The sequence below is a fragment of the Nannospalax galili genome, unplaced genomic scaffold (assembly GCF_000622305.1).
Source record: "Nannospalax galili isolate Female #2095 unplaced genomic scaffold, S.galili_v1.0 scaffold300, whole genome shotgun sequence".
Taxonomy (NCBI): Eukaryota; Metazoa; Chordata; class Mammalia; order Rodentia; family Spalacidae; genus Nannospalax; species Nannospalax galili.
Genome location: NW_008347322.1, coordinates 1,404,437 through 1,426,328, shown reverse-complemented (window position 1 = coordinate 1,426,328; position 21,892 = coordinate 1,404,437). Strand labels below are relative to the sequence as shown.

At 49.9% G+C, this 21,892-nt stretch overlaps 1 long non-coding RNA gene across 1 annotated transcript in view; it reads right to left on the bottom strand.

The window, feature by feature from the left end:
• Positions 1 to 14,683: 14,683 nt before the first annotated feature.
• Positions 14,684 to 21,892, bottom strand: part of LOC103742825 — a 17,187-nt gene continuing 9,978 nt past the window's right edge. The window contains exons 4-5 of the long non-coding RNA XR_607638.2: positions 16,599 to 16,653; positions 14,684 to 14,981 (exon numbers count right to left, since the gene is read on the bottom strand). This is a non-coding gene — a long non-coding RNA (uncharacterized LOC103742825). The remainder of the gene's footprint in view (positions 14,982 to 16,598; positions 16,654 to 21,892) is intronic.

Here is a 21,892-nt window from a genome sequence, read left to right as displayed (position 1 = left end):
CATCTCACATTTGTGTGTGTGTGTGTGTGTGTGTGTGTGTGTATACATGTTCCTGTGCTTGCGCTGTAAGTATGTGGGGAAGCCAGAGGTTAAGTTTGGGTGGCTTCCTCAATGACTCTCCACCCTATTTAAAAAAACATTTTATTTATTATTTTTATTCTATGTGTATGAGTGTATTGCCTGCATGTATGCAAGTGCACCTGTGTCATGCGATGCCCTCGGGGTTCAGAAGAGGGCATTGGATTCCCCTGGAACTGGAGTTACCAGATGATTGTTGGCTGCCACGTGGGTGCTGGGAATTGAACCCGGGTCCTCTGCAAGAGCAGCCAGTGCTCTTAACCGCCAAGCCATCTCTCCAGCCCATCCACCTTACTTTTTAAGACATGGTCTTTCATTGACCCTTGATCTCACTGATTCAGCTAGACTGACTGGCCAGTGAGGTCCGGGGATCCGCCTGTCTCCCGCCCCCTAGTGCTGGGATTACAGGTACTCATTGCCACACACAGCTTTGCAAATGGGCGCTGGGGATCTAAACTCAGGGCCTCACGTTTGCAGGCAATGACTGTACTGACTGAGCCATCCCCACAGCATCCCTGTCTCACACTTTAACCCAAGGTGAGAGCACGGAGCCTGCAGAAAGCAGAGCCAGCACCTGTAGGACATTAGCTGAAGGCATCTGATGACTCTCTGCAGCTCTGAAATGCGCTGTGACTCAGAATGAGTGAGAAGGGAGGAGCCAGGAGATGGGGCTGGCTCTTGAGTCCCTTATAAGTCAGGATGCCTGCCAGCCGTGGAGTGTGCACCATCTCTGACTGGCTCACTGGGTGCCCAGTGCCTTGCCAGAGCCTACATAGGAGCAAGTGCCAGCAGTTGCTTTTGGAACAAACAGGAACCAGGAATCAGCAGGCAAGAGCTGAGGTGATGCACAGCCTTTCTTAGAAACTGCAGGCTGTGTCTGTCGAGGCCCAGGGACCTGAGTGAACCCTGTGTTGATTATTCAGGGTACATGTATGACCAACACTCAGCGAAGGTTCCTGTGGCTCCTTCAGGGATCCTCAACCACTGGAGTGTACCTGGTCCTTCATGCCCCCCGCCCCCTGCAGCCTGCCACTCCACCCTCCCCAGACAAGATCTGCCTCTGACCCTGTGTGGTAGTTAGCTGTTTCAGTTTGACCCAAACCTAGAGTCGTCTGGGAAGAGGGAACCCCAACTGAAGTATTTCCCAGATCATACTGGCCTGCGGGCATGTCCGAGAGGCGTTTTCTTACTTTCTAACAGATGTAGGAGGGCCTGGTCCGCTGTGGGTGGTGCAATCTCTAGGCAGGCGAGCCTAGGTTATAAAAGACAGGTACCTGAACAAGCCAGGGGAAGCAAGCCAGTCCGCAGCGCTCCTCTGTGGTCTCTGCTTCAAGATACTGCCTTGGTTTCCCTTGATGATGGACTGTAAACCTGTAGCCAGATAAACCATTTCTTCTCCAAGTTGGTTTTGGTCAGGGTTTTAAATCACAGCAACATAAACCAAACCAGAACATGCTGGCTTATGCATCTCGTTTTCTTCAGAGGTCTGCCGCGCCCACCTGTGCCCAATGATTAGGCTGACTTCCAGGGTGGGGACTGATCCCAGCCCTCTTGTTTGAGGGAAGGCAGAAGGGTCTGCGGCTCAGCAGCCTGGACTTGGAAACTAGTCTTTCCGGAGGACGGATGCCCCACGGGGTCTGGATGGCCACCCTCATGGCTGCGGCTCTCCTGGATGTGCTCTGTTTCTGATCACAGAGGTTTCTCATCCTTGATGGCGAGTCGGAAATGGGAGTGGGAGGTGACAGTGGGCAGCGTGGGGTGGGCAGCGTGGGGTGGGCGGTGACTAAAGCAGATCAAAGTGCCCGTGATTTCTTTCGTCCGGTGCATCTGTTTCTGGAGAGGGTGAGGAGATGAGGTGTTTAGTAGAACTGACTTTATTCCTGGAAATGGGAATGGAGTTAGCACCCGCTCCAGGAATCCGCCCAGGGCCCAGCTGAGCCAGGCTTCGGTGCAGATGGCCAGCACTGCCTTCTGCATGCCGCTTTCCAAAGGCTTCCTGACCAGGCTTGCTTTAGGATGATCACTCAGGGGCCATCTTCCAAGCCAGCGGTGTCCCCACTTGGGGAGCAATGGCTGCCTTTTGCCGTGTTCTGTGTGCCGTCACTGAGAGAGAGTATTGATTATCGGCTCGATGCCCTCAGCAGGGGCAGCCGCTGCCTCCCATTCGATGTAGTTTGATGTAGTATTCCTTCAATAGGCCTTGATGTCTTGGTCCTGCACCCAGTCAGGGTGGCCGGGGAAGGTGCGAGATACTCGGGCCTGATGGGTTTGTATCCGCCCTCACCCGAAGCACTTTCTTCCCTAGCAGCCTGGATTCTGCAAACACCAGATGAAAATAGCCCTTTAATTATCCATCCAGGCAAATTTGGGAGTGTGGAGAGAGGGTGAAATGAAAACATCCCCACTCAGTCAAGTTGCTGCTGAAATTGATTTCTCAGCCCTTACCATGAGTCGTGCTGTGGGAATGTAGGAGGACGTGCCTTATTCAGCGAGAATAAAGGCTGCCTGGCCACTCAGGCTGACGTGTGGGAAGTTGTGTTTCTCAGGCTGCTCTGTCCCTGGCATCCACCCTTGCAAATGTGGGTATGTGGCAGGTGTCTGTGCTTCCCTGTGACATGTGAGCCCCTTTGCCACCGAGTGCTCCTATGTGGATCTGGGATGCCATCGTCAGCAGGACCATTCTCTCTAAATGGTTCATGCTTGCCCAAGCTCCAGCTGACCCCCACCCTGCCTTCAAGGTTTACGCATTCCATTTTCTCTGCTCCTTAGACCTCAGTTACAGGCCCAGGGCAGCTCAGTCCTCCCCATAACTCCAGAAGTCCACTCTGGCCTGAGGATTCCATCAGTACAGGGGACAGAGGGCATATGAGGAGGTTTGAGAGAAAAGCATGGTAACAGCTGCCCCTGCTCTGACCCAGGGTTTCCACAGATGCATCCTGAAGGTAGCGGTGATGGCCCATCCCTCTGAGTCCGTTTCTACCAGGCAGTGGTCTGGTGGGTAGGGAGCACCGGGAGCCCAGCTTACTCTGAGCCAGGCTTCTGATGACTGAGCTAGCTTTCCAGCATGCTCTGTGTGGGGCTGAGTGGGGTAGGGAGGATGGTTTTCCTCTTATACCCTTAGAGTTGGCAGGTGATATAATCAGCCCAAGAGCAGCCCAGCTGTCTTTCCAGTAAAGGACAAGGTCCTAGAGGACACACAACTGAAAAAAATATTACCGGGTGTGGCAGTTCACACCTTTGATCCCGGCATTTAGGAGGCAGAGGCAGGATGATCTCTGTGAGACTGAGGCCAGCCTGGTCTACATAGTGAGTTCCAGGCCAGCTGGAGTATTGGAAAAATCCTGTCTCAAAAAAAAGCCAAAATAAATATTTTATTTGTGTGTTTGAGGGGGTGCACATGTGGAAGTCAAAGGGCAACTTTGTGAAGTCAGTTCTCTCCTTCCACCTTTATGTGGGTTCTAGGGATGGAACTCAGGCTGCCAGGTCTGTGGGGGAAATCACCTTTACCCACTGAGCCACCTCACTGGCCCAAATGTGTTGTTATTTTTTGACTACGTGATACTCACACAATAGTAAATGACAGACTTTTAGTGCAAAGTCTCCCATCCCCCCCATTCACTCCTTACCACAGGAATCACGGTTACAGTTCTTAGAGAATTGGAAGAGATTATGGATGGGTAGATGCAGGGATGGATGAGTGAATGAACAGAGGAATGGAGGGATGACTATGTGGATGGAGGAATGGGCTGGTGAATGGATGGATTGGTGAATAGATGAATGAATGGGTAAATGGATGAACAAATAGATGGGTTGATAAGTGGATGGATGCATGGGTAGATGAGTGGGTGGGTGGGTAGGTGGACAGATGGATGAAAAGATGAAATGAATTCATTGAAGAACAGAGATGGGTGGATGGATGGATATATGGACAGATGGATGGGTGGATAGACAGATGGATGGACATTTGGACAGATGGATGGGTGGGTGGACAGATGGATGGATATATGGATGGGTGGGTGGGTGGACAGATGGATGGATGGATGAATGGATGGATGGATGGATATATGGACAGATGGATGGGTGGACAGATGGATGAATATATGGGCAAATGAGTGGATATATGGGTGGATGGGTGGATAGGCAGATGGATGGATATATGGACAGGTGGATGGATGGATGGGTGGATGGGTGGACAGATGGATATAATGGATAGATGGATGGACAGATGGATGTATGGATATGTGGATGGATGGGTGGATGGGTGGAAAGATGGATATATGGATGAATGGATGGGTAGACGGATGGATATATGGACAGATGGATGGATGGGTGGACAGATGGATGGATGGATATGTGGATGGATGGGTGGATGGGTGGACAGATGGATATATGGATGGGTAGACGGATGGATATATGGACGGATGGATGGATGGGTGGACAGATGGATGGATGGATATGTAGAGGGATAGATGTGTGCATGTAGACATGAACAGGGGAAAATGATAATGATGGGGGAAATGATAATGATTTGCATGTATCTTTACATACCACACACAAGCAGACATACATTCATGCTTATGAATACATACATGTTCACATATATGCATATGCACTGTCTGTGAGAAAATGCACACACTGTGCATACACATGTATACCTTCACATATACTCATATGATACACACATGTGCACATACATCACACATACAAACACAAGCACCAGGTACATTTGTTTTGCAGACACAGCATGTCACATACCATACACACTGCTTCCTGTTTCTGTTTGCCACTCTGTCAACACTGACGGGCCGCCTCACTCTGTAATGGCTGCTGCCCTTCCACTCACAAGTTGGCTGATTTGCTGTTGAAGATCCTAGAAGGTGTTTCTAGAATCTTTCGGTGAGAAGTGCGGCATGCACGGCCTGGGTCTTTTGCGTAGGTACACTTGGAAGCTGCCTAGCCCCAAGTTTACGAGCATCTTTATTTTGGTAAACATTCCTGAATTGGCTTCCAAGGGGTCAAAACTGCATTTCCTTCACAATTTTACCAGCATGCTTTAAGCACCACACAGTATTACATGTTGATACTTCTAATGTAATTAGTGGGCTTTCCCTCTGGCATGTAAAAGCCATTTCTTTCTCCATTAACTCTTCATCCAGGTACTCTGACTGCCTTTTTTCCTGTGGAGTCACCACCCCATGTGTTGGCCCAGGTGACTAGAGGTAGGCCTATCATCCTGATCTCTCACTGGGGCCATTGGGTAGGGGAGATGGGAGACTCCCACGCCAGGCAGAGTGAGGAACAAATTCTTTCCTGCTCTGGAGGTCAACTGCAACCCTAAACATCTCTCTTGGGCTGCCCTCACCCAGGGCATCCCTAATCCAGGGAGATGCTCAGTACACACTCAGTAAGATGCAGGCTACTGACTTTAGTGTGTCAACAGCCTATGTCTCAGAGCTTGTAGCCTTGGTAAACTTCTGCCCCTTGAAGATGCTCACGAAAGGGTCCAGGCTCCCAAGGTCTCCGCCCATGCTCCCTATTCGTGAGGTGGCTTCTAGAGCCGAGATGTCCCCAGTTGAAGAAGACCCCAGCCAAACACACATGTGAAGGGCTCTGTTAAAGTATGTGGGGATGCATGCAGCAGGATTTGCCTCTCCGCTCTCTGTACCATCAGCTATTGGCCCACTTACCACATAGCTGAGTGGGACTGCCTGGAAAACAGCTGAGCTGATTTCAACCCTTCCTTCCGCCTAGGGACCAGCCTAAGCCCATGTGTGCCCGCCAGGGATGCTGGGATCCAGTTGTGGGCTAGGTGGCGCCCTAGGGGACCCTCAGCTCATGGTGATGCCAGGGTGACAGCTGATAGATTCTGAATAGCATCTATACCCAGAACCACCACACCACCTGGGAGGTACCAGCTAGTAGTGATAACCTCAGCCATCAGTCGACCTCTGTCTCAGGCCCTCCTGCTCTGCCTATCTGCCCTGCTGGGCTGCCTCTGCGGCCCACTGCCTTTTATTCCTAACAGTTCACACACTCCAGGGATGTCACTAGACTGTCAAGGAGCAACAAGTCCAGTTCTCCCTTTTTTTGAAACAACAAAAAACCCTAAACTTCCAGCTCTCCGTCCTTCCAGACCCCACTGTACTGTGTGCCCTTTAACCCCAAGGCAAGCTCAAAGAGCCATCTAATCTGTTGTCCGCACACTGTAATCATCGCCTATAAAGGTGGGCCTCCACAGTGCCTGCCCATGTGTACCACAGCCGCATCCCCCTGTGGGTACCAGTGGAGTCAGAAATTGTAAAAACAAAGATAGCCTCTGCCGCCTGCCAGGGCAGATGGGCGGAATAGATCCTAGGTGGGAAAGGAAAGATGGAAGCGTGCACATGGTGGGCCAGCTCACATCGGAGCACAGGGACTGTGGACGGAGACACGTATGTACAAATACATTTGTACACAAATACAGTTATGTTCGTAAATGTGGAGGGATGAACCTTTAGATCCGGTGAGACTGGTGCACCTGTTGTAAGAAAGAAAATCGTGGTTCATTTTCAAATGTGCCTTGAGCCAGTTTAAGTCTAGATACAGATGAACAGGAAATGCTGGACCCCTGCTGACAGCCTGCTAAGCGGTCCCTGTCAGATCAGGCCAAAAGTTTAGAGTAGAAAATCACCAATAGCCAGGCTTGCCCAACAACTTGCAGATGTTCGAGCTTGTCAGGTCATGCTCCGGATAAGCTTTAAAATAAACAGCTTGTGACATGTAGAGATGAACCCCCACACGGGTTTTTGCTGTAGAAAAGGCAGAAGAAGGAAAGAGATTGAACCCTCCTGATTACTCGGCAAGGGAGGAAAGGAAGGAAGGGTTTAGGGTAGTAAACACTACCCTGTGTGCTGTTCTGGGCTGACTTTGCAAAGTCCTAAAATTAACTGCCCGACTTTTGCTGCTGTGAGTTACCAGTGCTCTTATTCTGAAAGGAGGATCTTTGTTTCCCACACTGTGGTAAGAGACGAGGAGAAGGGAGAGCAGAAGGGAGGCTCGGCCCCTCTGCCTGCTTCCCCCTGTGAATGATGTCGGGTGGCTTTGGAATGCCATGTAGTCCTACTAAGCAATGTCTCCCAGTCTGGCAGAGGCAAGGCTATCTTACAGCGTGTCTGGTGTGTTGTATGACTGCAGTCATAGTGTCTAGAGACATGCTGTCTATACTGTCCTGTCTCCAACACTGCTGGTGGTGTTATTCCAAAAAATGTGGGAGGGCTGCAAATACACATAGTAGGACAAAGTAATTGTGCAAAAGGGGTGTGACGTAAGAGAGGCTCGTGTAGAGAACGAGAGAAGCTGTCAGAACCCAGCAATGTGTTTGCACCGCATTGGTAGTAATGTTGCCATGGTGTGACATATTTTCTCATGAAGTCTGTGATGTGTGCGAGAGAGAGAGAGAGAGAGAGAGAGAGAGAAGAGAGAAACAGAGAGAAAGTAGCCCTTCCACATAGTGAAAGGTCTAGGAGCCCTGACCAACTCAGGAGCAATGGGCATCTTTACTGGCAGATCATGGCCTCCACTAATTCCTTTCGTTCCATAGGACCCAGGAAGGGAGAGAAGTTTTGCCGTTGGAGAAATGGCCAGCCCAATTTGGGGTCAAGAGTGACAGAGCAGCCCCTAGAGCATCTCACTGAGCCTCAGGTGAAGTTTTAGTAACAAGTGGGCCGAGGTAGAAGGATCAGGATCCCTCAGTCAGCAATCAAAACAATGCCTTGTGGACATGGTCACAGGCCATTTTGTTCTGGGAAATTCTTTAGTTGGGGTTCTCTCATCCCAGGTGACCCTAGTTTATGTTAGGCTGACAAAAACTGACCAGGACGGCCACCTTCTGCTTGAACCTGATCTGAGAGGCAGAAAGCCTTTGATTTCAGGAACTTCCTGGAGGTAGCTGTTGCCACCTCGTGCTGTGATGGTCCCTGAGGTCCAGAAAGTGAGCATATGACTGTGAACTGAGTCATGGACCCCTCTCCCTTCCATTTTTGGGGATTCGGACTCACAGAATCACTTACAGTGAGTCAGTGATGGATGGACCAGGAGGAAGAGGCCCACATCCTGTCTCTGTGTCTGCAGAATACAGCACGATATATTTTTTTGGAAGGAATGTGTATAAATAATTAATGTCGATTTCTTCTGTTTTATGTAACAAAATATTCTTTGGTTTTTCCTCTTCCTAACTGCACTGGTACAGGCTACAGCAGTCTAAATGTATGCCTCCTTGTGTTACCCTTTTACAGTTGTTTTATATGATTTAAGGTGAGACTCTGCATCAAAGCTGAAAGTTTAACTTGCTTTGCTTTCCCTGTTTCTTTTTGCTTGTGGTGCTGGGGAGGGAACCCCGAACCTTGCACACTACTTTCTCCAGCTCTTAGTTTTCTGAGACAGGCTCCTGTGATGCAGCCTAGACTGGCCTTGAACCGATGATCCTTCTGCCTCTGCCTCCCAAGTTCTGGGATTGCAGGTGAGCCTACCACGTGTGAACATAGCTAGTTTGCCGTCTTTGAAAGAATTCTAAGCACAGTTCATGTGCTAGTTCCCGCTCACGTTGTGCCCCGCCCCCGGCATACTTCCCACCCCAAATTGGTACCAGGTGGAATGTGTGGTGATGGGATAGGTCTGGACCCCGAGAAAGCACCGTACAGAAATCTTGGAGCTCTGAGTGTGTGCTGTACTTCCCGCCTTGTTTTGATTGGACTGTCAATGCAAAGTCCACGGGGGGAGAGAGGTGGTGCTCTGCACGGCTGTGGTGAGCTTCCCTTCCCCACCAAAGTGGGGTAGGCAGTTCAGAGCTATACAGAAAGGGTGAGGACTAGGGTCTTAGAAAGAGAGGTGGTGCTCTGCACGGCTGTGGTGAGCTTCCCTTCCCCACCAAAGGGGTAGGCAGTTCAGAGCTATACAGAAAGGGTGAGGACTAGGGTCTTAGGACTGGATGCCCCAGCAGAAGATGACAGACCCCTGGGATAAACATTTTTAAAAGAAAAGAAGTCATTAGTTTAAGAGGTGACTGACCCTAACCCACAGCCATGCTCAGGTTGGACATGAGGCTATCCTTGAGGAAGTTCCTGTCCAGCTCCCGTCTGCTCCTCCTGTGGTCCCTGGGGCCACATCACATAAGCTGCCTCTGATGAGGGCCTGACTGACCCCCTCAGGCTCAGCCTTTAGAAATGGGGTAAAGACCTTGTCCCCAAAAAGTTCAGGTAGAAAAGAAGAAGCAGCAGAAAGAAGACTCGGGGGTTGGTGTCCACAGTCTCTATCAAAGATGTGGAGATACGGGCTAGTGACCCGAGGGGCTCCACAAGCCTAACCAGACAAACTGACATCTGGCTGATAGTGGCGTAATAAAGCAGTTTTTAAATGAAAGATTTGAAAAGTGATGCGGCTTGAAGATGCTCCCACTTGTCAACGGAAAAGTGATACAGGTATGACAATGACAAGCCTAATAGATTGAGTCTGTGAGATGTGCTAGAACACATGAGCTCACAGCTAGCTGAAAAGCCCTGCAGATCCCCTGGGGTTGAGGGAGGCATCACTCCAAAAACGGCTGACGACAGGAGAGGAGGCAGGTACCTTACTGTCTTCCCTAGAGACCAGGCCACCCTGGGAAGCTGCTCTTCCTGTGTCCTCCAACTGAGAACTGCCCAGTGGGAGGGTGGCCACAGCAGTGCTCTGCACTCTCCGTGACTGCCAGGCCCTGGGAGGGGAGGCCATGGGGTTTGTAATGAGCACATGGGGCTGACACCATGTCAATCCCACACAGAGCAGCAGAGATGTGGTGACACAGAAACGGGCAATGCCTGCTCTGTGCACAACGGGCTTGTGCTGAAATATAAGCCTGTTTGTCACCAAGCCTCAGGTCGAAGGGAGACATGGGGGACAGAGGGGCGTTACATGACAGCACAGGCACTCTCTGCCAGTTCTGAAACTCCACTTATTCTGCTGGGCCCTGGTCTAGCCTCTCGACCACAAAATAGAAACGAAACCCGCCTTGAGAGTTTGATCTAGCCACTCAGGGTCACTATCGCCAGTGACAGGGCACGGGTGAATGGGGTGACAGGCCTCTGTTTTCAGAGTCCCAGGAGCTGGAAAGCTGAGACCCAGGTGTCCACAGACTCCAGCCTGGTGAGACTCCAGACTCTGCCTGACTTGTGGACAGCCAGTCCTCAAATGAGAGCTCGTAGCTCCTGAAAGTGGTGTCTTTTATATAGGCACTAATCCCACCACAACCCTCCCCTCACGACCTTATCTACCTGATTCCTCTCAACAGTCCCTCCTATCAACCCACTGATGGGCAGAGCTCCAGTGTTTAGAGTTGGGAGACACAGATGGTCTGTAACCACTGAACATTGACGGAGTCCCTCAAAACCTGCTGATGAGATGCGGCATCCTGATTCAAACACACACACACACCCCTGTTGTAGAGACACCTGCAAACACTCACAGCAGCTAAACCATGGGAACAGCGCTTGCAGCCACCATCCAGTGACCAGGTAAACACATGGTGGGATATTTCTCAGCCTTTTTTTAATTTAAAATTTTAAAATTATTTTATGTGTATAAGTGTATTGCTTCCTGTAAGTGCAGACATGTTGTGCAATGCCCATGGAGGTTTTTTTTTAATTTAAAATTTTAAAATTATTTTATGTGTATAAGTGTATTGCTTTCATATGTGTAAGTGCAGACATGTTGTGCAATGCCCATGGAGGTCAGAAGAGGGCTTCGGATTCCCCTGGAACTGGAATTATGCACAGTTGTTAGCCACCATGTGGGTGCTGGGTATCGAACCCCAGTCCTCTTGCAAGAACAGCCAGTGCTTTTAACCGCTGGGCCATCTCTCCAGCCAGATTTCTCAGTCTTTTTAAGGAAGGACGTCTTGTTATCAGCTCACCGTGGATGGAATTGGCAGACATACGAATGAAATACTCCTCAACTTCCCAAGTTACTCCTGTAGGAGAAAAGGGGACTCGGAGACCAGGACGGCCTCGTTTCACCCTCACTGAGATGGTCCCCAAAGGGCAATGGGTGTGCAGCCTACGGTTTCCAGCATACCCTCAGAGTCCTGATCCCTCAGCCATCCCGTGTCTGTGAGACCACTGCTCCGGGAGTCCCGGACCGAATGTAAAAAGCCAGTGGGGCTCCAGCATTTACCTCTCTCTGCTTCCCAGCTGCAGACGTAATAATACGAGGTGCTGCCTCACGCTCCAGGTGCCACGCCTTCCCCACCATGATGGACGGCACCCGCGGACTGTGAGCTAGAACAAACCCTTCCCCCTTAAGTTGCTTTCATCTCAGCAACAAGGAACTCATCCAGGTCCTCAGCCCCTCTCACTCTCTCCGTCTATACCGAGGTCTGGCCCCATCCAGCTGCGGAACGGCCAGTCCTATCCAAATAGCTCTGCAGAGAGGTGACGTGGCCTTGAGAGGGCGGGGTGAGGAGGAGGGAGGGTGCTCACCATCAAAGGTAAGGCTGTTGCTCTGCAGAGGGGGTGAACTGGGAGGGGCCCATTGGGGTAAGCATGGAGAAGTGAGGCCCAGGCGGACTGACACATGCCTCTGAGCAACACGTCCCATCCATCGTCCGATACATGCATTCTTAGAAGGGGCAGCAAAAGTTTCATCTCCAGAGTGCTGACATGTGAACCTTAATGTTGGAACCTTCTGGAAACGTGTCTGTTCCTAAATATGACTGAATGGTGAATTTCAGGAGCTGCCATGGTACAGGAAAGCAGATTTTTTTTTTTTTTAAGAGAAGACCTTGCAGCCAGCACCTTTCAAAGTTAAGCTTGGTTCCACCTTTGAATACATTGGCCACAGGCAAAGCAGCTCAGCTGAACTTCTCCCCAGGGACGGTGTGTGGGAACCAGCTCATTACTGCTAGCTCGAGCCTCTCAAACAGGTCAAGGCGCCTGACCAAGGATAGCCCTCAAAATGAGAGTTCTGTTTGCTCAAAGCGAGAATATTTGAGACCAGAGCAGGTGGATGCCTGCTGCGCTCCCTTCCACGTGTACAAGGGAGCCTTGCCAAGGTATGAAGGACATCAGGGACGGTAGGGACTAGGCAGGACCAGTAGAGCCTGCTGCAGCGGAAGGAGCTAACTCTACTCTCCTGCCCAGCTTTCTGGTCTGTGTGCACTCAAGAGACCCCAGGAGAAGGTCATGCTGGAGCTTGCCAGGTCCCCTTAGAGAGACAGAGCATACTGGTTCACCATGGGGCCACAAGGGCTCGACTTCACTGACCACTGACCCAAAGTCCCCTTCTGTGGCCACTGGAACCCAGGAGATGAGTCCAGCCAGCCCCACTCTCCCCCACCATTAGGCATAGATTCGAGTCTAAGGACGGCTACTGGGATTTCCAGTTTCTGTGTCAGAACACGGAATTGGACCAGGGACACGTATATAGAGGTTGAAACAGTTTATTAACAGAGAAGTTCTGAGCAAGGACATAGGCTGGAGAGGTAGGAAAGAGGGTCAGAAGCCTGGTGTTGCCCGTGCAGGGCAGATGGAGGGACTCGTGGGGAGGGTGGTTTGCAGTCTTTTTCTCTGTCATTGATGTCTTTAGTCTTGACGCCTCTCATCCTACTCTCCAGCTACACACCCTCTAGGATCCCAGAGCCCTTGGGCAGGGTCAGGGAGAAATGGCTTAGCTGGTAAAGTACTTGCCTTGTAAGCATAAGGGCCCGAGTTTGAGCCCAAGAAACTACATAGAAAAGCTGTGTGGGGACTGGAGAAGCGGTTCAGTAGCTGAGCGCTCATAGTGCTGCTGCAGAGGATCCCGATTCCCAGCATGCACGTTGGGTGACTCGCAGTTACCTTGGGGTCCGGGTTGATCTGATGCCTCTGACTTCCGTGGGCACCTGCACTGTATGTGCATTTGAGCCCAAGAAACTACATAGAAAAGCTGTGTGGGGACTGGAGAAGCGGCTCAGTAGCTGAGCGCTCATAGTGCTGTTGCAGAGGATCCCGATTCCCAGCATGCACGTTGGGTGACTCGCAGTTCCCTTGGGGTCCAGGTTGATCTGATGCCTCTGACTTCCGTGGGCACCTGCACTGTATGTGCGCACAAATACACATAATTGAAAATAAATCTTACACAAAAGGCGGCTCCGGTGGTCCTCCCTTGAAATCCCACCTCTGGGGAGGCACAGGCATCAGGATCCCTGGCGCTTGCTGGTCAGCCAGTCTCACCTAATTGGTGTGCTCGGGGTTATGTTTGCTTTGTCCCAAAAGACAAGGTGGCAAACACATTCTCTTACTACTGATCTTAATACCATGAGACATAAATAACAATAAATTTAAAAAGATCGAGGTGGACAGTATCTGAGGAATAACATGTGAGGTTGTCTTCTGGCTTCCATGTGCACACACATGCACACACACGCACACGTGCACACACACATGTACCCATAGGGTGCCTCTGGGTTTGTATACATCTTCCTTGTGGTTGGAGAGCAAATGCCTCTTGTCTGTCCAGGATGAAATGAGATGAAGGATGCAAGAGGGCCGCTGTGAGCTGTAAAGCACCACACAAAAGCTAATGTTATCATTGCTGTGATTATGGTTACTCTGAGTGTGCAAAAATGACAGCCGGCCGGCCAGGAGGGTCTAACCCGCCAAGAAACCTCTATCTCGGCAGAAAAAGGCTTTGGAACGTAAGGAGGAAAGACGCTTACGGCCTAAGGCATTCTGTTTTCATTGCAAATGCCTCTTGTCTGTCCAGGATGAAATGAGATGAAGGATGCAAGAGGGCCACTGTGAGCTGTAAAGCACCACACAAAAGCTAATATTATCATTGCTATGATTATGGTTACTCTAAGTGTGCAAAAATGACAGCCGGCCGGCCAGGAGGGTCTAACCCGCCAAGAAACCTCTATCTTGGCAGAAAAAGGCTTTGGAACATAAGGAGGAAAGACGCTTACGGCCTAAGGCATTCTGTTTTCATTGTCTGTGGTGCCAGTGCACTGGGATAAAGCCTGACTTCCCTCAAAGGGAGCAGAGGGAGTCATCTGCGTTTCTGCACCCCATTCTGCCTCCACCAAACCCAGGACTTCAGAGATAACCTTGCAGGAGCTGACTGAGAAAAGGCGTTCTGAAAGTTCTGGCCCAACAGGCAGCTGTAAGATTGCAGGGGTCGGGGGTGGGCAGCTGCAGGGATGGGGCAGCGGCCTGGTTAGGCTGTGTGACTGAGCCGGGTCACTCCTGGGCACCAGGCAATGGAGGGGAGGCTGTGGCTCTGCTTTCCTGGCTGTATGTGCAGCCTAATCCCACTGCCTGGCACGGGGTAGATCCCAGTACAGCCACAGAAGCACACAAAGTGATATCTGAGAAGCAGGCAGCGGCCCTCAAGAAGGCGTCTGCAGCCATAAGACATGCCTTTGGCCCAAGGTGACTGTTCATGGAGTCACCCCCCCTCCAAGGACCCAAGAGTGACGAGCCTATGATGCATGAATCAGGTGGCTGCCACACTGTTCCATTATCCACAGTTCTCATTCGGAAAGCCTGGGCCTGGCTTCCTGTCCTGGAGCTCCGTCTGTCCCTCTTTCCATGTTCATAGGCAATTACTGATCTGCCCCAGCTTCTAAGGGATGTGGGAAGCATCTGTGGTCCCCATGGTGAAAGGGTGAGTCCAGTCAGACTGGCCCTGGGCAGTAAGGATGCGGGAGTAGACTGGCAATCACCTGCCCAGCTCCTGTGGTCCACTGGAAACCCACTGAAGTCTTCCAGCTCAGTGACTGTGGTTGCAGCCTCCATTGTCACATGGTCTCCTCATCTCCTTGTGTCATGGCTTCCTCTGTCTCCCGTGATGACGTTGGGTCTTCCCAAGTGACCCAGCTGAACTCCATAATCCTGTGGACCTCACTTCAACAATCATACCTGCTAGGGATGGGGAGACGGCTCAGTGGTTAAGGGCACCGATTGCTCTTGCAGAGGACGTGGGTTTGATTCCCAGCACCCGCATGGCGGCTAACAACCATCCAGAACTCCAGTTTGGGGGGATCTGATGCCCTCTTCTGACCTCCTCCAGTATTGAATGACACAGGTGCTCTTATATACACGCAGGCAATACATGCATACACATAAAAATAAAAATAATAAAATATTAAGTAATAATAATAAAAGCACACCTGCTGAGACCCTCCTCCCAGACTAGATCAAGCTGGAAGTTTCTGGCAGGTGGTCCTATGCATCTAAGGTCATAACTGTACTGACCACAGGCATGTGAGTAGCCCTAGGCTGCAGGGGCCCTGTGATGACAGACCAGGGAAGGCTCAGAACTGCAATGTCACCGGGGCCAAGCGCACAGTTCTCTGCAGTATTTTTCTGCTTAACTGATTTGAAGTGGATTTGGTAGGGACATCCCAGGTAATAAATGGATTTAATAATACCTCCCCAGATTGGGAGTTCTCCAGTTTTCAGGGCCTGTGTGAATCTGTTATCTTATAAGTTCTGCACAAGGGGACTGTGATAGCCAGTGACCCAGTGTTGGGTGAAGACCCTGAAGTGTGAGTGGCCACGTGGATGGGGTGAGGATGCTCTGCTGGCACCTGGCAACCTGCCTGGCAGGTGGGAATCTTCCCTGTCTGGCTGCTCACACTGAGCTCCATAGCTTAAAGGAAGCAACTGATGCTTTACCCACAGCCACCTGCGTGGGGAGTGGACAGATCTCCAATTAACAAAGCTTTCATCTCTACCCCGGAGGCCTAGAATGTGGACAGCAACTCTCCTGGGGACATCTCTCCAATGTCCTTGGTGGAGCAGAGGCAGAGGCCAGTGGAACCATCATCCTAAGCTCAGGCTATTGGAGTGGCTGAGTCCCCTGCCCCTCACCCACCATCCCCACCCCACCTTCCCCAGTCTACCCTCCCTCACCTGCCTTTTTAATCAGCCCCCACGCACTTGGGCCAGGCCAATGCCACAGATGTCCAGGTATGCCGATCCCCACATGAACTACTCGTGGGTAGTCAGGCCACCTTCCTGTATCTGCTCCCTGGTCTATTTAGGGAGAGAAGTGATCTTTGTTTCTGTACTGCAAGCAAGAGATGCTAATGGGCTTTTGACAGGTCAGGGCTGATGGGGCCGTGCCACTAGAGGCTGTGAGTGAGCCCCAGCTGAGGGTCAGAAAACACAGCCGAGGACAGGGTCATTTTAAAGTGCTGTCGTCAAGCCTTCCCCCACAGACAGGCTATAAAGATGGAGAAAATCCCGGGGACGTGAGGAGGGAAAGGAGACTGCCACCCAGTCTGGTTGAAGTTCTTTGCCAGCTGAGAGAGTCAAGAATTCCAGCACCGTTAACGTTTGCTGTTAAGGTTGCCTATGTAAAGGAAATACTATTTTAATAGAGAACTTATACTTCAGACCCAAATGTACATGACCTTCAAGTGTGACCTTTCCCCCTTCCCAGATGTAAACCTGGGAATCTCACAAGGGAGACTGTGAACTTTGTTTATAGTAAAAGATGTGTCTTAAGCCCCTGTAACCCACAATTCTTACCTATCCTTGAAGTCCTATCCAAGACACCCCAGAAAAAACCTTACGATGTCATTTACTGAAAAAAAAAAAAAGAGAAAAACATTTCTTAGCAATTCTTTGAGCAAAGGACCACAGAAGTGACAGATTCGTACATACGGTGACTGCTAAACACTTCAATGCGACACTCTTTCAAGAGGCCCAGGCCTACACTTGAAGATGCGTACCATCCTTTTTCTAAATGCCTCCATTAGCCCCCGTGCTTAAATCTATGTTAAAATCTTTTCTTAATAAGCTCCAACATTGCTTCATACTGAATTGCCCTGAAAAGCCTTTTTTGGGTACAGTCAATAACCCAGCTTTATCTGAGTAGAGATCTCTCAGAACTCCTCAGGTTCATGTACATACCAGCCTACATGTACACAACAGGCTACATGCACACACAACACACAGACACACAGACACACAGACACACACACACACACACACACACATACACACTGTGATCTGAAATTCTACACAGAAGCACCCTCATATAAGGATAAATAGGGAGATAGACGTAAGACACACACACACACACACACACACACACACACACACACACGCTGTGATCTGAAATTCCACTCTTTTTATCTTGAGGTACTGATGGTTTGAGTGTCTCTGCGTGTATGCACATGCAGGTGGATGTGCCGTGTGGTATCTCCTCTACCAGACTGAAAAAAAAAACCAGATTTATTGAAATATATTCACATGTCATCCAATTGCCCATTACATCCTGCACTTCAGTGGCTTTTAGTGCATTAATGGATAAGTGCAGTGCTGTCGTCAGTCTCAGACCATCCCCATCACCTCGCTGGCAACCCATCCCCATCACTACAGCCCCCAGCCAGCCCCTTCAGGCTCGACGTCTCCACAGACCTTCCCATTGTAGACACGGATGGAATTACAATACATGGCTTCTGTGTCTGCTGGTGGCAGATGTGAGCACGTTCCTTCTTAGAGCAGAATAATGTCTTACCCTGCGTCTGCCTGTTGTACAAGACTGTCCTCTGAGTCAGACAGGCACCATCTTCCTGTACTCAGCTGTGCCCACTTCCCAAAGATCATCACAGCTGGTTTGGTTGACTGTTGAGGTCTCTACGTAGGAGAGGCAGGGACAGTCACAGGACCCTCACCTGAGTATCCAGCCACATGTCCCAACCTGCAGAGGGTCTAATAGCAGATGACCTGGGGAAGGGTAAGGTACACAGGTTGGGAAGACTAAGGGAGAGGGCTTCATTTATGCAGCTATGGGGAAGCCCTCATCCATGCTTGGGTGAAGACTTTCTGGTACGGCCTTAGCAGGGAGCACCCACATTCCTGTAAGTAAACCCTCACCCATTGTGCTGTAAGTCTGATAAATTCCTTGGTTCCTTGGAGTGCATTTTGGTGGAACTGCACCTTGGGTTGTTGGGAACAAGTGAGCACAGGTGGGGGAAGGAATTTTAACAACACAGCCCCAAGTTTGTCTGTTTATCCATTCACAGGGACAAGCACTTACTTCAACTTGGTTTATTTTTAATTTTGTGAGTGTGTACCTGTGTGTGTGAAGGTGAAGGGCAACCTCAGGTGCCATCCTTAGGAAGGATGGCCACCTCCTTCAACACAGCACCTCACCCTGAACCTGGCTCTTGGTGGGTAGGCTAGGCTCCTCAGCCAACGAGCTGGAGGACCCACCTGGCTTTACCTCTCCAGCACTGGGATTCCAAATGCATGTCTCCATACCTAGATTTTTGAATGGGTTCTGGACTGAAACTCAGATCCTCAGGCTTTCAAAGCAAGTACTTTACAAATTGAACTGCCACTCAGTCCTTCCTTCCTTCCTTCCTTCCTTCCATCCGTCTGTCTGTCTGTCTGTCTGAATGTCTGTCTGTCTGTCTGAACTGTCTGTCTGTCTGAATGTCTATCTATTCATCTATCTATCATCTATCCATCCATCCATTCATCCAGGCATGCATCCATGCATCCATGCATCCATCCATGCATGCACACACCCATGCATCCATCCATGCATCCATCCATGCATCCATCCATGCATGTATCCATCTATCCATCCATCCATCCATGCATCCATGCATTCATGCATCCACATATCCATGCATCCATCCATGCATGTATCCATCTATCCATCCATCCATCCATCCATGCATCCATCCATCCATGCATCCATCCATTCATCCACTCATGCACACATCCATCTGTCCATCCATGCATCCATCCATGCATCCATCTGTCCATCCATGCATCCAGCCAAGCATCCATCCATGCATCCATCTGTCATCTGTTTATTTAAAGAAGGATCTGACTGTGTTGCCCAGGGCTGGTCTTGATCTTAAGATCCTCCTGTCTCATCCTCTCCAGTGCTGGGACTGCAAGTATGGACCACCATGCTTGGCTCAAAAACTCCCTCCTTGACTAAATTCTATCCAGAATCCTCTGATCCCCCTTCTCCACTGTGCCTTGACCTTGGCCTGTTGCTCTGCCCTTGACTGCCAAGACAAAAATCCTGCCGACCTGATCTATGCAGAAGTTATTACTTGCCCCTCGCCGTGGAGACCTATGTGTTTGGCTAGCCCTTGGCAGGAATCCCCCTATCCTGGACCTCTGACCACATTCAAACCGCCCCACCACGAGCCCCTCACTGTTCAGTTGATGAACCCTAAGCTGTCTTGGCTATATTCAGGTTGAACTTAGCTCTATGCTAGTCTCCCATCTCCCCACAAGAGTTCCAGAAAATCTGTCTTGCTGGTCTGGGGAGATAGCCCAGTCTGTAAAGCTCTTGTCTTACAAGCATGAGGACCTGAGTTCAATTCCCAGATGCCACATAAGAAGCCAGGTGTAGTATCTCATATCTCATGGTTGCAAACTCAGTGACAGTGACCTGGGAGGTGGAGACAGGCAGATCCTTGAAGGCTTGTAGGCAAGCCTAGCCTCCTTGGAGAGGTTCCAGCCAATGAGAGACCCTGAATCAAACACGGGATGACACTGAGGTCATCCTCTGACCTTTGCACCTACCTGCACATGCATGCACCCACTTAACCATACACACACACACACACACACACACACACACACACACACACAGTCTTGCTGTTTTAACAAGTGTCACTTGCAACACACACACACACACACACACACACACACACACACACACACGTCTTGCTGTTTTAACAAGTGTCACTTGCATGGGCCTCTGGGAGATTGCTCCCTTTGGTACTTAGGAATCCTGTTGCTGTGAACACACCCAGGGGTGTCTATGTGGACCAGTGGTTTGATTTTGTTTCTCTTGGGCAGGTGTAAGGAATAGAACTACTAAAGTTCAAGTTTAACTGGTGTCCTATGTGCTGATTAGCCTTGGCCCCAGCCCAGGCAGAAATCCATGCAGTGGGGTCCTCCCTCAGGACTGGAAGAATTCTCTTTGCAGGAAAACAGATGCAGGGCAGGGACAGACCCCTTGGCAGCCAGCCCACAGACTGACTCTGTACTGTCTGTACAGCCACTGTGTCCCCTGTCACATCCACAGGCAGGAGAGGAAGTGCCACTCAGAATGTCCCTAGGGCTTCACACACAAGACTGGTAAGCTGGTGTAATGAACATTATATTGGAGACTTGTCACCTGCTCTGTGAGTTCACTGAGGTGCTGATTCTGGAAGTGAGGTTGCCTCCCCCGCTCTCTTGGCAGACCCAGGTAGGTTTGTGTCAAGTGCTCTCCAAGACCTCCTGTCCAGGGATGGGCCGGCTGGCCCTGAACTCAGTGACAGGGAGGAGAAACTAACCAAACAGCCCAAGAAGAGTAAAAGCACTGTCCTTGAGAACAGCTGGAAGTAAACCGTTTCCACCAGAGGTGACCGTTGTTTGTCCCGTGATATAAAAGCACCGAGAATGGGAAAGAGGCCAGAAGCTCAGCCATGGACAGAGAGCTCGACCAGGAGCTCCGGCTGCCTGCCTGGAAGTAAACCGTTTCCACCAGAGGTGACCGTTGTTTGTCCCGTGATATAAAAGCACCGAGAATGGGAAAGAGGCCAGAAGCTCAGCCATGGACAGAGAGCTCGACCAGGAGCTCCGGCTGCCTGCCTCAGCTGCCCCAGTCAGTTTCTGCTGGATGTTGTGAGTCCCCAGTTTGATGAGGTCATCTACCTGCTGCTACTTGGAAGCCTCACCCGAGGGGACACCCTGCTCTGCCCAGGACTCTCTACTGGGGACTCCATCTCTGCCTCAGTAGGGATTCCTCAGTTGGCTTTTGCTGGATGTTTTGAGCATCTGATTTGATGGTGTTTTGTCATCTATGTATCATCTACGTACATACGTATTATCTATCATGTATGTACGTACGTATTATCTATCATGCATGTATGTACGTATTATCTATCATGTATGTACGTACGTATTATCTGTCATCTATGTACATATGTATTATCTATCATCTATGTATGTATCCATGTAACTATCATCTATGTTTATATCTATCAATAATCTATCATCTATGTATGTATGCAACTGTCATCTATGTATCTATTTACCATTTATCTATCGATATATGTATGTATGTATCTATCATCTATGTATCTATCTGCCATCCATCTACCTATCTTCTATCGCTCTATGTACTTAAGTATATATGTATGTATCTATCCATCCATCTATGTATGTATCTATCTATGTAAGGAGGGAGTGGGTGGTAGAAAGTAAGAACATACTAAGTGATGAGTATGTCCACCTAACCTACTTTGTGTATCTAGAAGACAGCCAGATATTTCTGGGAATATTGTCCTTCTGGGAATAGTAGTGAAAGATCAAAAAAATGTGTTATTTCCCATCGAATATTCTTAGGACCAGGGGAATGGCTGAGTGGGTAAGAGTTCTTGCTTGCTGTGGAAACATGAGAACTGAGTTTGGATCCCACACCTACGTAAAAAGCCAGGTTGTAACCTCTGCCCTGTTTGTGTTGGGGATGAAGACAGGAGGATCGCTAGGGCTTGGTGGCCTTCAGGCTTGCTTCAGGTTCAGTGAGAGACAGTGTCTCAAAGGAATGAGGTGCTAGAGTAAGCACGGATGTCCTCCTGCAAGCGTCTGTACACTTGCACACATGCACACATGCACATGCACTTGGACATACACTTGTGTGCATTACCACACACATACACTATACTCACACACACTCTTCCTTTTATTATGTTATCTATCCATCCATCTATGTATGTATCTATCTATGTAAGCATATACGTATCCACCCATCTATGTATGTATGTATCTATCCATGTATGTTATCTATCCATCTG